This window comes from Macrobrachium nipponense, chromosome 27, assembly GCF_015104395.2.
Source record: "Macrobrachium nipponense isolate FS-2020 chromosome 27, ASM1510439v2, whole genome shotgun sequence".
NCBI lineage: Eukaryota > Metazoa > Arthropoda > Malacostraca > Decapoda > Palaemonidae > Macrobrachium > Macrobrachium nipponense.
In genome coordinates this window covers 35,232,242-35,246,113 of record NC_087216.1, presented here as the reverse complement: position 1 = coordinate 35,246,113, position 13,872 = coordinate 35,232,242, and the positions used below count along the sequence as shown (strand labels likewise).

Sequence of the window (13,872 nt, the reverse complement as noted above, 5' to 3'; positions counted from 1 at the left end):
AGTCACAGTTAGTCCCCTGTCAGGAATTTGTCTATTTGGGGATGAGGATAGACTCGTGGCTTCTCAGGCTTTTCCATCCCCACAAAGAGTGGAGTCGTGCCTTCAGAAGGTGGACCATTTTCTAGCCCTTTAAGATTGCTCAGCAAAGGTGTGGATAAGCCTGCTGGGCACCCTAGCCTCAATAGAACAGTTCGTGTCTTAGGGGAGTCTACACATGAGAAATTTCCAGCTCTTCCTAAAGATAAACTGGAATGAGGAAAAATATCCAGACTCCTTTGTGTTTCAGGCGACATCTGAAATAAAAGTGGACCTGTCTTGGTGGAGGTCAGAAGACAGGCTATTAGAAAGGAAGTCCCTTCTCCCTCTGAGCCCCAACCTAGTACTCTAGTGAGACGTGTCCGATCTAGGTTGGGGAGCTCTCTTAGGAGACAAGGTAGTATTGGGGACATGGGATGTTAGACAGAGTGGCACACCAATTTGAAAGAATTGACTGCTATCCACTGGAGTGCTGTTGGAGTTTGCAGACCTGGTCCGCAACAAAGTAGTAACTGGCACTCGGACAATACAACAACTCTCTTTTACATTAAGAAACGGGGAGGAATGCACTTTTTCTCACTGCGAAGCAGCAAGAGGCCTTCTGTTATGGACAGATTGGAACCACAATCCTGGCGAATGAATTAAGCAACAAGAAGCAAGCTCTTCCCACAGAGTGTTGTTTTTGGCAGAATTAGTTCCTTCTGATAGGAACTCAGGAAGACACCTATAGTCGAACGCAAGCCCTGTTTTTCAGAGCCAGAAGTGATTTATGGCAGGAGGAAGAACGGAACTCTCTGCCTGGCTAGATGGTCTGGTATTTCCCAGAACCAGACTCCCAGACCAGATTTAACCGGTGTTATGGCAAGTATGCGTCTCGTCCTTGGATTAGAACATATGGCCATTTACACTAATTGACTTAATCTTCTTCGACTCAGATTTAAGAGGAGCATTTGCCTCCTTTTAGCAAAGCTAATGACATTAGTACAACCTCTACCTCATTAGCTTTCAAGAGATATATCTTCATATGTTCATTTGGCATTTGACCTACTGGTAGTATGATCATTCATTATTTCTCATGAGTGTAATAGACTTTTTTGAAAAGTGTTAAAATTAGGCAGTACCTTGAAAATTTTAATTACTGGGATGATTTCGAGGAAGAAAGCATAGGATTGCCTCCTATTTCCGAACCTTCACCTTGTAGTGAAGGATCGAAGTTTGGGGAGCCAAGTGGGTACAATGTACCCAGAGCACCCAACACTTATAGTGGATGGGTTGTGATTTTTACTTCAGTGTAGCTGACATAATAATCTGGTTGTTTTTGTTATGGTACTGTGCCAGGGCACGGGCAAATTGTCTTCCTTGTGAGTAATTGGAATCATCCTTGCTACAAGGCTCCCCCTTAAGTAGAGGCAACCCTTGGCTTTACTGCCTCGCCACTGCAGGTTAAGTTGAGCACCAACCAGAGGCAGTCTCTATTGCAAGCTCTCTTAACTAACAAGGGACGACAAGCATTGCTTCAATGCTAGCAGCTTATCTATGCCGCATTCATTACATGACTTAATGTTTTAGAGTAGACTATGTCCATATATCCACCTCCTATCAGTGTGGGAATCAGCTGTGTAATTACTGGGTAAGTTGCATAATTAAAAATGTTTTTTATAATAAAACTAGATTTTAATTATACTTGCCCAGTAACTACATGATCAGAGCCCACCCTCCTTCCCACTGATGGACAGCAGCATAAAAGGAATGAGCAATTCTGCTGTGTTGTTCCAAACCCTCTTGCTAGGGGGCGAGATTGGTGTCACTTACACACTTTCGGTGTTGCTACCATGAAATTTGTATCTACCGCTGTGAATGAACAGAATACTATAGCTATGTACTTATTGGGGTAAGTAATAATTAAATCTTGTTTTATTATAAAAATCTCATTTTTATAGCAACAAATGATTTGTATTTGTACTGAATTGGATCATACAGAAATTTGTTGAGTTTTCAAGTTCTTTATCAGTACTGGCCTTTATTATGAAATTATATTCAAAAATGGCTTTTTTTTTGGAAAAACTTCAAAACTACAGTACTATTGTACTTAGAAATTCTTGTATTACTTGCACCAGAGGAATTGTGATTGTTCTTATGACCATTCAGGAGGCTCTAGCATAAGTGAATCCATCCATCTTGTTAGTGTTGAATCCTTTATCTTAACGAATTGTAGTTGAGTAGTCAGAGAATTTAGATCCTTCTAAAACATTGGCTTTAACCTAAATGGGCTTTGTATATGTCTTCACTAAAGTACTTTAAAAGATGATTATTACTTTCCTTAAATATAAAATTTGTACAGGCTTCAATTTGTTATAAGGTAACTAAGAATACCTTAATTCCATGTCATCTTCATTTGATTATGACTCCTACATATTCCATTTTTTCTGGTTGTGTTATGTTACATTTTAGTGAAAATTGTAAGTTTGATGCTGTTTGTTGATTACTGTATGCAGATCTGCTAATCAGTTTTTTTCAATAAAGCTTGATGTTTCTAGGAATCCTTTGATCACGGCTGACGTCATGCGAGAGAGAATGGATGGTCGCAAAATGGTACGGATGTCATCCATCAACTTGCATGTTCGCTGTGGGGAAATTGAGGGTGACTGGGTCACGATAGGAGTTCTAGTATCAAAAGGAGAACCCAGAACTTCCCAGAAGGTGAGCAACATTTTCTAAATATGGTTTACGTTTGTACCTGTGACCTGTTTGATAACTGGATGCATCTATGTAGTATATGATCTAGTCAACATGGAAAATAAGTACATTTTAATATGATATTAATTGTAAAATATATGACTCATGATTCAACAAAAAGAACAATTTCAAGGCTTGATAACGAGGCCTTTGTAAAATTTCATGAAAATCTTCAATTTGTTCCATTGGGAATACAAGTCATCATCATATTTTGGAGTATCCCTCAGTGCAAGTTGGAATTGGTCATTGAAACATATGTACACACACAAAAAAAAAAAAGCAAACCTGCAAAAATAAAAATACCTCTTCTCTGTCACCTACCTGTGTGTGCTTCCCTTGGCGCTTAAAATGGCCAGATTTATTAAAACTTTTAGAGGGGGTTTACTAGTTGTCCTCCACCTCCTCTCCCTCCACTAGCTCAACTATATTGTTGAGACTAGGATCTTCTTCCAATATGCCTCTTCTTGTGCCTCCTGTGACTCCCAGGAGACATTGAGTAGTAAAGTGGCCAGAAGAGGCACAGAGACACCTAGAGGGTCATGCTTATCAAAGTGAGGCAGCGATACATCAGATCCTTGGCTGAAGAAGCCCCATATATCAGCGAAGGGTGCACATGTGCTTGCCTGTGTTTCCAAGCTGAAGGACTGAGTTACCAAAAAGTGGATGGCAATGGGGGTAGGCGGACGGACATTTGGAATCAGAAGAAGCTGTTGAGGATACTTTGACAATACTAGTAATGATTCTGTGTCACAATAATATTCCACCAAAACACTTGAACTTAAGTATCTGTGTCCAAGGCTCTGGGGCAGACATTAAGGTCAGTGTTAGGGTTCTCCATGATCTCATTAAACATTGAAGACCATAGACATATGCGTTTATGAGGGCACTTATTGTGAAACTGCCTCATCAGCTTTTTCATCTTCTTCAGAGGCTTCCTTGTCATCAGCAGCAACTGCAGCACCTATCTTGTTGTTGGACTAAAGCTGGAAACCAAGGTTATCTCCATCGTCTTCCAGCTACTCCCTTATGTCATATTTGGAAACGTTGTCACATATTGTCATGAATTAGGCATGGAAATTGACTGAACTCCTGGAAGACCATCATGGCCTCTTCTTCCTTCAGCATATGGTTCCAAGTGTGCTCTAGGGTCTGTATGGTGATGTCCTCCTAAGCATCTGTTAAGTTGTAGATGGCAGACTTCAGTGAATGCCTTCAAAGATTCTCCAGTGTTTGTGCCCCCTGTGTTTCCAAGCCTAGCTCTTTCTCCTTGGTCTCATAATCATCATTTCTTCTAGGAAATTATTCTGGTATACCTTTTTGTTGCAGCAATAACTATTTGTTCCATTGGCTGAATGAGTGCAGCAATCTTACGAGGCAAATAAATGATCTGTAATGTGACCATCATGAACCAATTGGGTTGCATTAGGATGTACAGTTGCATTTTCCATTAGAAGCAAACCATTCACTCAATGTCCAGCAATGCCAAGGTCCTGTGTCTGATGACAAATAATAACCTTACAAAAGTGAATATGGAACCAATCAGTTACAATCTTTGGTGTTTTACCTAGCCTTTGCCAAATGATACCAAATCCCTGGGAGTCTGTTCATCAACCCAGGCAAGATACATGGTTGCTTTTGCATATCAAACTACAGTTGGTTTGCAATGGTGGCTACCAGAAGTATTTGCATATAAGAAAGCAGACATGCATAGCTTGGAAACCTTTTGAACATGTAAATTCTTTTCCTTCAGATCAGCCAAGCTGTTATGGATAAAATTCCTCCATTCCCTCCTTGTAAGTATCCAAAGCTTTGCTACGAGTCATATTGTTAAAATCACATGTCGAATCTCGTGAACTTAAATGGCCAACCTTCGGATGCCTTGAAGTCTGCAACCCCATGGAGGCCTGAGAACTTTGTAGCTGCAGCCTCCAACTCAGCACTGCACACATGCACACCAGCATCCCTTTGCTGACAAAACCAGATCACAGTTGACTGCTCGTTGGCCTCATGACTTTGCAGACCAGACTCTTGGATGTCTTTTTCCCAAAGTCCATCATGGCCTACTTCAGCTTGTCCTGGGAAGTTTTGATATGTAAAGTTTATCGCAATGCCGTACTTGTCCATTATATGTGACAACCATCCTGCCTTGATTCTTGCAATGATTTCAGGCTGCTCTTACAGGGTTAGAACTTTCCTCGCCCTCTTAGGACAAGGTGGGGCACACACCACAGCACGTGGTAATAGCAGGACCTGCAGTGCAAGCCACATGCTCAGGGTAAAACATCACGTAGGGAGACCACTCATGAACAGTTCAAACAAGCGACTGATCACACATGAAAGTATGAAGAGGGGAAAATGATCTTTGTCACTGAGTGCACTGGTACTTTAGGATGTAGCCAATTAGAGAAAGGTACGTCTATTTATGACGCATTTGTCTGTCATCCATCAAAAAGCAGGAAATCGCAATGATGCACGCCTGTCTTTCCATCAATAGTGGGAAAGCTTACAAAAAACATGAGTGCTGCACAACCCATGCACCTTCTACCATCTGCAAGTGAACTGATGACATAACCATTTCGGCCAATTAAAATGGATAAAATATGCTTTGTGACTTAAGTGACTTCATGCTTATAAGCCAGTAACATTAACAAGATCGTTCTGTCTCTCTCTCTCTCTCTCCAACTTTTGCTTTGCCAATTTCATTGGTTTATTTTTTTATTTTTTATTTTATGCAGTGAAAAATACTGTATGACAAAACACCAAGAAATAATAAATGAGAAATGATAAGGGAGAAGGGGACTGTGGGTGTGTGCGCTGTTATTTGCGTGTATGTGTGTGTGTTCTTGTGTGGTGTTGAATCTCCTAAACCCTTTCTCAGCCTGTTTATAGGTGTAAGCAGTGTTACCAACATTTCTTTAGACCCATGCGGCATTGCCAACCATTTGAGAGTGGTTTGTTATTTTTTAATTTTTTTAAATTTTATATGAAAGTCTGGTCCCTGGGGTCTAGAGTAATCTGGAAAATGTTGATCTTCAAATAATGTGAAATAAAATAATCCAGGGATTACAGTGATTTCAATGGCTGATTTCATCTTGTAGAGGGGGATACTCCTATATAAGGGGCTCTGGTATGCATACCCAAGAAAAATACAAATAACTGAAAGTATATCATATTTTTAATATAGTGTTCTGTTATTAGTATATTAGTTTAGTGTATTGCAATTGATTACATAAAATATCTTTAGTAAAGAAGAATATTCTTTTGGTTAGTCTTATGATAGCTCACATCAGTCACTGTAGATATTAAAAGTGGGTCAGTGAATGTAGTATGCAAATGAACATGGTAGACTGTGTTAACAAGAACTAAAGTGTGATAGTTTGCATCATATTTTCATCTTGAGAATATCACTGTAAGATTGAATGCAGGAGTTATAACTTTATTTGATTTATCTGCCAGGTTGTATTTATAGGTACAGTTTTTTTAATATTACTTCAGTTAAAGCTAATTCAACTGTAAATACAGCTAGTATAATAACTAGTAATGTAGTTAACGTCATCATAATTCAGATTTCTTGTTTACAGGGTACACAGTATTCAATATGGAAATTGAGTGACTTACAGGATTGTACTAAGACAGTAGCGCTATTCCTTTTCAACAATGCCCAAAAGAACTTGTGGAAACATAGTGTTGGTACGGTTATAGGGTTGCTCAATCCAGCTATTTTGAAAGATCGGTAAGAAGATTCATATTGAAGTGTGTGAAGGAACACTAAAATGGTTCATTACTGTTATATGTTAAGGATGACATTTTGTTGTTGCCTTTTGTTGCAGTCACTCACTAAAATAGAATAAAGTATTGTGAAAGTCTAAAAAAGATAACATTAATAATTTGGATGATTTTGTTGCAGACAAGGTGATAAAAAACACTGATATTCTCACACTTTCAATTTATGACTCGAACAAAGCTATGATTATGGGCAGCTCCAAAGATTTAGGATGGTGTAAGGGCAGGTAAGTTTGCAGAACGGTACTTATTTGTCTCCTCTAAGAATGTTATTTTTCATACATGTTACTGTTTGCTGTATTAATTACAAGAACTATTTGACTGTTATTGAAGATGAATCTCGTCTACTATTAATGATGGCTAAATCTTTGCACCAGTAGGTGTGGTCAGCATTCAAAGTAAAGAAGATTGCTTGGCTTTCTGCATGACTGTCTAGTTCACCTGTTCTCCACCAGGTGCATCTAGAATTTTTCTTGTCATTCTGTGTGGTGCTATTAACACTTGCTACTTTGGCTGTGGACTGTTTTTCACATTATTGTTACCCTTTTAGTTTCTTTTCTCAAGGTGTTCTTTGATTGGCAGTAGGAACAAAAACATCAGATTTTACAGGAATGATTTCTGTGCTAACAGAGGGTGTGGAGTTGTACGGGCCAGGATTGTGCTACCAACTATAGTTGTGAAGGAGTTTAGGGAGTGGTTGGTTAGATGAATTTATTAATAAAAATAAAAAAAAAAAACTTCAAATAGGAACAGAAGTGTCAGATGATTGAGGAAGTAATTAATTACAACAGGGCATAGGTCATTTACTTTTTCTTCATTGCCAGCTCCTATATGATCTCATTTGTGGGTTTAACAATTTGGAAAGTAGGACTCAGGCTCGGTCGTCTTACATTCCTCCTTGCTTGGAAGCCTTGGTGGGAGCTACTCGGACCCCAAATCATCTCTTCAGCTTCCTTTGTCGGGGCACGTTCAGTCGGTCTGGCAGAAGGTTAACGCCTCTGTTTCAGACTGGGACGGTTCGCTTCGCTCTAGGGGCTCTACCAAACTACTACCCCCGCCTCTCAAGAGACATAGGAAGTACTATGCTACAAGCTCTGCATTTTTGTTGTCGAGCCATCTTAACCCAGATGTCATTCGCCTGAAGCCCGGATTGACTTTGGAACAGGTGAGGTCGGTGGCTCCGTCCTTGTCTCTGCAAGATGCCTCAGCATTGGTATCTACGGCAGCCTCCATGTTGCAGACAGTTTCTTGGCTGGACCTCTGGTCTGTGGTTATTGCCAAGATAGCTTCCAACAGGTCCCCAGTAGGGTTGGTGAGTGCCTTCTCGCTTGCCAGTCTGTCGCAGTCTGGGGGCAAGGTGTTTTCATATTTGGCGCACCTCAGTGCTAATTTATGGGCTAATCTTCTTCTGATTAGAAGGGACGCGGCTTTGTCCAAGATGGAGAGATCGCTGGACACAGAGTCCTTGTTGGCATTGAGGAACAGAGATCTGTTGGAGTCCCAATTTTTATTTTTATACATTCAACTTACCTGTCAGATATATACATAGCTATTACTCCGTCGTCCCCGACAGAAATTCAAATTTCGCGGCACACGCGGCAGGTAGGTCAGGTGATCTACCCCCCCGCCGCTGGGTGGTGGGAATAGGAACCATACCCGTTTTCTAATTCATATTTTTTTTTTTCTGTCGCGGTTGGAATGTAAACAACGTTTGCAGTTCCTCTGATGGATTTTAGTGTTTCATCGCCATCGATCGTCTGGGCTAACTTTTTACAAGGGAAGTAATGGATCTTTGGTTCGGCATAAACGCTTTTGTTAGGCAACTTTTTGATAAAATTAACTTCGAAAATTTCGAAGATTAGTGGACGTGTAACTACCGAAGTTTTCGGTAGACACTCATGCACTTTCACGAAAGTGAATTACTTTATACTTTCATGAAAGGGAATTACTTATATTTATTCATTAATACAAATAAGTGTTAGATTTGATTGAGACATGTATATTTCTTCCTTCTTCCTAGTTGGGGAAGTCAGAAAAAAGTAACTATCCTTTAGAAGCTTTATTAGCTCTTGTGTTAACGAGCAATTATAGTAGTAACAGTACTAGTAGTTGTTGCATCCTCCATCACCTTCTTACTCCGCAGCAATCTACAATATCATATTTGCAAATTGTAGACTTTGGATATAGTTCAAATGCGAACTCTTAGAATGTAAGAAGTGAATATAGTGTTCCCCCATTACAATGGAGGGTGCGTCTGATCGGCTCTGTCTCGCTCTCAGGTCTAGACCTCTTCCAAGCTCACAAGCCCAGAGGAGAAGGAATGTCGAAAACCGTAAGGAGGTTTCAGAGAATTCCCACCGGTCAGGCTTCCCCTCGGCAGGTTCTGTAGAGCGTCCCGGCAGGTTCTGTAGAGCGTCCCAGACTGCCAGGGATAGCCATTGGAAAGGCATCCTAAAACAGTTTCTCTCCCTTTTTATGCCTACTGTTCCATGATGGATAGGAGAACTTCGAATGAATGAATTTGACGAAGATCCTCGTATAATGCCTTCTGGTAGAATTATTCAAATGAGAAGGACATTAATCGATCCACCTTTCGAATCAGGCGACGATTTAGCGCCTTCTAATATTAGAGATCATTCAATAACAAGTCATTGTTCGAACATTTTTTTTGCATCTAGACGAGAACGCTATCCCATGGGGGTATGAAATTGTTATTTCAACATAAGATTCCCCATCGGTGCATTTTAGATATAGATCTATTGTATTAGAACGATTTAGATATTTGTCAATCGAATGAATTATATGGATCTCGTTGGAGTGATAAAGCATATATGTATGACTTTTAAGCTTCTAGCTCCTACCATGCTTAGGACAAATCGCCTTAGGACTACGGTATGGCAAGGCATACTCACATACCGAAATTTATGCTATAATGGTCAAGTGAAATCCTTACAAAATTTCCTAAATTAATACGGTTTACCTTAATGTAACAGTATTATAGAGGATTCTATTAAGCTAGAGTATGAGTTATATGATGCTTTCGTGTCTGAGAAGTGATCGGAGAAGCTTTTTTTTTTTTTTTTTTTTTTTTTTTTTTTGGTGAATTGAGAGTAGGATAGAAACATTTTTCTTCGTGTTCAGAAGAGGTTTCCATGAATTACCAGTACCCTTCTAGGACTTTCCTAGGAAGAAATTGTTTAAAAGGATGTTTAGACACCATAAGTTTCTAGACTTGTCGAAGTCTCGTTCGCTAATTATGCTTATATAAAACTTCCTGAAGCTCGATAATAATTTTATAAGATTCTTTTATTTAATGGAGTAACTGGCAACTCTGGAAAGGGAAGGCCAGTCGGCTTTCGAAGACTGCTTTCGCTTTGAATTGAGACTTTGAGAGAGAGACCAGCGGCAGTACCATGTTGTTCTCAGTCGTGAGCGGTCGTTTACAGCTCTCTCTCCTGCGGAATGGGATAACTAACCGTATCTCTTCCCTACAATCGTGGTCTTAGCCTCGGATTGAGGGAATACTGAAGCTATCATAAATAAAATATTGTCTGCCTTTTGTTAGGAAGCTTTCAATAAGAAAGATATTACAACCTTTCAATGCTGTTTACCGTAGATAACATGATTAAAGGATTCTAATGCAGCAGAACATTATATTATTTAATACACTCATACTTACGAAAGCATGTCTTATTAGAGTACATACTTAGTGAGAAGAGAGATGTAATAGAGATTTACTTCAAGACTACGCTATGGTTAAGTCTTTCGAGAAACGACACAACCGTATTTAGAATCGGATATTGCGCAGAAGTTGTATGAGTCGAATGGGAAACATTCTTTTAGTGGGAAATGGTTTCCCTGAATGGATTATACTACGTATATAATAGTTTTTCATAATAAGAACGGATTTAACATTTGAAAGGATGTCGGGTACCATAAAGACACAGATGTTTTGGCACATAACATAAAGATAATTAGTAGGAGGCGCCAGCCTGGTGCAATAAGCCAAGAGCACCATCCAAAATATTTCTCGTTCAGAAAAAAAAAAGGGGGGGGGGGGGATACGGAAGAATTAACCGAGGAAAGAATAATTCCCCTTCCGATATACGTACAGTAGAGCCTCGGTTCTCGACGATAATTTGTTCCAGAAGGAGCGTCGAAATTCAATTATTTCGAGAACTGAATCAAGTTTTTCCATAAGAAATAACGGAAAATGGATTAATCCGTTCTTGACCATCAGTTATTACCCTAACCTTGCCTTTTTATACAATACATTACATGTAAATTACAACTAAATAAGTTAAAAAGTTAATAAATATCATGTTAAATGTATATTTATAATTTTAAATGTATAACATACGTATAAAAAGAAAAACTGGCCGGCGTCCAACCATTGTTGACCAAGCGCCATAGGCTAAGGCTACCTAGTGATTAGTAAGTAGAACGTATGTAGTGGGTAGCCATAAAATGTGTTCTGCTAACATAATAAAAACATTTGAAAAGCAAGTCTAATTATTACAGTAAATTAATAAACTATTAAATAAACCCAATTTATATTTATCAAACTTACGAAATTTGCCTACAGTAAGTCCGCATTTAAGGATGTAAACAAAACCATGGGCGTGAAACATTTGCATTCGATATTAATTTATGGGAAATCTTATACGAAGTCGATTGCAATACTGTACACAAAATCGCTTGAAAATTATCTTTCAGTAAATGTTATGATATTAACGATTTTGTTTCATAAATGTCCTTATAAAAAAGGTGCGTCTTTTACGGCAAATTGTCCAATATCAGGGCTGGTTTCAAGCTTATTGGACTTTGACAATTATTATGGTACTGCATGGTACATATATACGTACGTACGTATAAGTAAAAGAATCTTCTTAATTTCTATAATTACTATACCATTACGTACCAGCATTAATATCAAGCTAACCTCTTTTTTTACGAGGACGCTTATAGTAAACCAAGCATACAGATTGTGTTCGTTACCGCGCATGCGTTACATATGTAAACATTGACGTCTTTTTACACTAGACATAAAAGAATCGTCTTAATTTCTATAATTATTCTATACCATAGCGGCTTCTCTGATTTAAGCTAAGGCTAACCTCCTCTTTACCAGCAAGCTTAGGAAAGCTTAAGATTGCGTTCGCTACCGAACGGCACACGTTACGTATGTAACAGTGGTTTCACTACCAAATCTCACAGGTAAACAATGACGTATTTTTACAGTAGACATAAAAGAATCTTCTTAATTTCTATAATTAATGTATTACCGTAGCAGCTTCTGAGTTAAGCTAAGGCATAACCTCTTCTTTACCGGCAAGCTTAAAAAGCTTAGATTTGCGTTGCTACCGAACGAACATGTTACGTATGTAACTGGTTTCTCTACCAAATCTTACACGTAAACATTGACGTATTACAGTACGACATAAAAGATTCGTCTTAATTTCTTAATTACTACGCACTTAATATGGCATAGCGGTTTCTCTGATTTAAGCTATGGCTAACCTCTTCTTTACCGGCAAGCTTAACAAAGCTTAAAAGATTGCATTCGCTACCGAAACCGCACATGTAACCTACGTACGTAACATTGCCTTCACTCCAAACCTAACACTTCAATACGTATTGCATTTGCTACTGAAACGCGCTCCTCAAGTGTGAGCATGATTTTAGAATAGGTCTACGCTTGAAAAAAAATCAAGCAAGGGTGCTTGATTAAATTTTTTTTTCGCTCATCACTTTCATGCAGAGGAGAGGAGAGGATAGACGAAACTTAAGGTTTATTTTGGAGTTGGAAATGATGGAAACATTTTGAAGAAGGAAAATGCGAGATGCCATGTAAACACTTTCCATTATTTCAGAGATTAACAATAGCAAATGGTTAGAACATAGATAGCCAGTAGTAATGTTGGGACCCATGATGAATCAAAAGGTAACTGCGTATAGAGTTGATACCACCGAAAAAGCAAACGAATGCGCGCAAGGTGTACGAGACACGACACATGTTGAATGTTTGTAAACAATAGCTGCGTACTTTAAACAATGCTGAGTGGCGTCACCAGCGTTATCAACCGTTTTGCTAAATTATGCTAGTCGGTCCAAGCAAGAATTTATGCCAAATATGGTGCAATTTTGTGCCAGAATTATGCTATTAATCTATCATTATCTCATTTCTCTAATACATTTGAGCTAAAACAACGATGTAATGGAAATTTAAAACATTTATATATTAGGTGAAATGATACAAAGTTACGAACAGACAATATTATAACTAATAATTTGATGGTCTTTACATGTTAGCAAACTCGAAATAAAACACCATTTTTCTTTAATAGATCACATACGCAATCACTAGTATACTATTTCATATGCAATCACTAGTATACTATTTGACAAATGTGTGATCACACATACAAATGTGAAGAAAAATACACACATTTAACTTATTACTGCATCATCATCATGCCACTGAGAACCATTTTTCTTTAACAGGTCACACACACAATTAATAAATACTTGAAAATGTGTGAAAATTACTTCAAATATAACATTTTGATATTTACTGAAAAATTAAAACTAAAAAAAAGGTAAACAAACAAACCATTCTCTACTCAAGAAGAATAACATACGTACTTATTACTTGATCATTATCATGCCACTGAAGCACCATTTTTCTTTAACAGATCACACACACAATGAATAAATACTTGAAAATTATGTGAAAATCACTTCAGACATTATTAAAATTTTGATATCTAGTGAAAAAAATAAAACTTAAAAAAGGAAAAAAAGTAATTCTTTACTCGTGAAGAAAAAACATTATTCACACTTTACTGATCGTTTGTCATGCCACTGTGGGTATTTATTTATATCCACAAAATTTAACATTCCTTAGTTGGGCTCAAACTTAGCAATCAGCTCATTTGTTAGTGCTGCTTTTTAGCAATTTTCACAAGGAAGCTACATAAATTAACTATGGCTGTGTATGAAATTAAGGAATTTTCTGCATTTTCATTTAAAATTTTAGTGAAAAGAAATACGTTCAAATAAAATTGTACTAGAACCCTAAGTGTGAAAGAAATTATGCTAAACTCCAATTCTTTCCTAATTGTACTGAACCCTAAGTGTGAAAGAATTATGCTAACTCCATTCTTGGGTCATTTATGCTAAAAAACATGAAATTATGCTACATTTGGTAGCACTGGATGACGCCAACTAGCGGCGGTTGGCGGAAACAGTTTTGTTTACAAACATCATATGGTCTGGGGTCGGAAACTGGTTTTTTGGTTGAAAACAGATACAAAG

General features: G+C 38.2%; 1 protein-coding gene and 1 pseudogene across 1 annotated transcript in view; one reads left to right on the top strand and one right to left on the bottom strand.

The window, feature by feature from the left end:
- The window catches only part of LOC135201016 (protein MCM10 homolog), a 219,168-nt gene that overhangs the window by 73,784 nt on the left and 131,512 nt on the right, over positions 1–13,872 (bottom strand).
- LOC135200476 (protein MCM10 homolog) overlaps positions 1–13,872 on the top strand; it is a 103,115-nt pseudogene that overhangs the window by 6,684 nt on the left and 82,559 nt on the right.